This window comes from Octopus bimaculoides, chromosome 13 (genome assembly GCF_001194135.2).
Source record: "Octopus bimaculoides isolate UCB-OBI-ISO-001 chromosome 13, ASM119413v2, whole genome shotgun sequence".
Lineage (NCBI taxonomy): Eukaryota > Metazoa > Mollusca > Cephalopoda > Octopoda > Octopodidae > Octopus > Octopus bimaculoides.
Genome location: NC_068993.1, coordinates 10,252,777 through 10,253,786, shown reverse-complemented (window position 1 = coordinate 10,253,786; position 1,010 = coordinate 10,252,777). Strand labels below are relative to the sequence as shown.

The window sequence follows — 1,010 nt, the reverse complement described above, 5'->3', positions numbered from 1 at the left end:
ACTTTTTTCAGAATTTTTTTTTTTTTCGAAATATGCGGAAAAATACGGAGATTATGATTCTGAAAAAAAAATTTCCAAAAGCTTTTTTGTAGTTACCGTTACGGTTAGGGTTTTAGGGTTACGGTTAAAAGTGAAAGATGAAGATGTAAAGGAAGGGAATATACGTGTGTGTGTGTAGTTGTGTGTACATTTGCCTTATTGTCATGTGATGGTAGTAGTAAACGAGTGTCACTGTCATACAAGCAGTGTCGTTCATTTCCAGCCTTCCATGGAAAACAATGTCAGGTTACATGGAAACGTTACCTTGCTTGGAAACAGGTGAGAGTTGACAACAGGTAAGGGTATCCAGCTTTAGAAAATTTAACCTCAACAAATTCCGTCTGTTTCATGCAAGATTGGAAAATTGGACATTAAAATGATGATGATCTAGAGAATTGTTCCTGTAAATATTCTAATCTATTGTTTCGTAATTGTGTAATCTCCCCTCCCCCTTTCTTCTTCCACTTTCCACACAGTTTCGTCATTCTAAATATATTCCACATTGTACCATTGCATCAGTGGTTTGTACTGACACAGTGAGCTGCACTGAGATAGAATTAGAATTAGTAAACATTGTGGTGGTATATAAATAGTTTAAAAGATGTGTTATGTTGCTAAATATATATATAAACGACAGATAGTGTGCTATGTTTATGTATAGTGCAATGTGAAGTGAATTAGTGGCTTGCATCTTGAATGAATGAATATGTGTCTCTGTACACACGTGCATACATACGTTTTATATACATATATATATATATATATATATGTATGTATATATTTATTTATCTGTCTATCTATCTATATTGTGTGTATACATACATATATATATACATGCATGTCTGTCTAAATAAATGTGTGTGTGTATGTAGGCAGGCACATGTTTGTATATAACACACATATATGCATGTACCTGTGTGATATATATATATATATATATATATATATATATATATATATATATATATATA

General features: G+C 31.6%; 1 protein-coding gene across 1 annotated transcript in view; it reads left to right on the top strand.

Annotated features, from left to right (window-relative positions):
* Window positions 1–235: 235 nt before the first annotated feature.
* LOC106874550 (zinc transporter 9) overlaps window positions 236–1,010 on the top strand; it is a 34,990-nt gene continuing 34,215 nt past the window's right edge. Inside the window, exon 1 of the mRNA XM_052972569.1 lies at window positions 236–335. The gene's annotated coding sequence lies outside the window, so the exon portion shown is untranslated. The remainder of the gene's footprint in view (window positions 336–1,010) is intronic.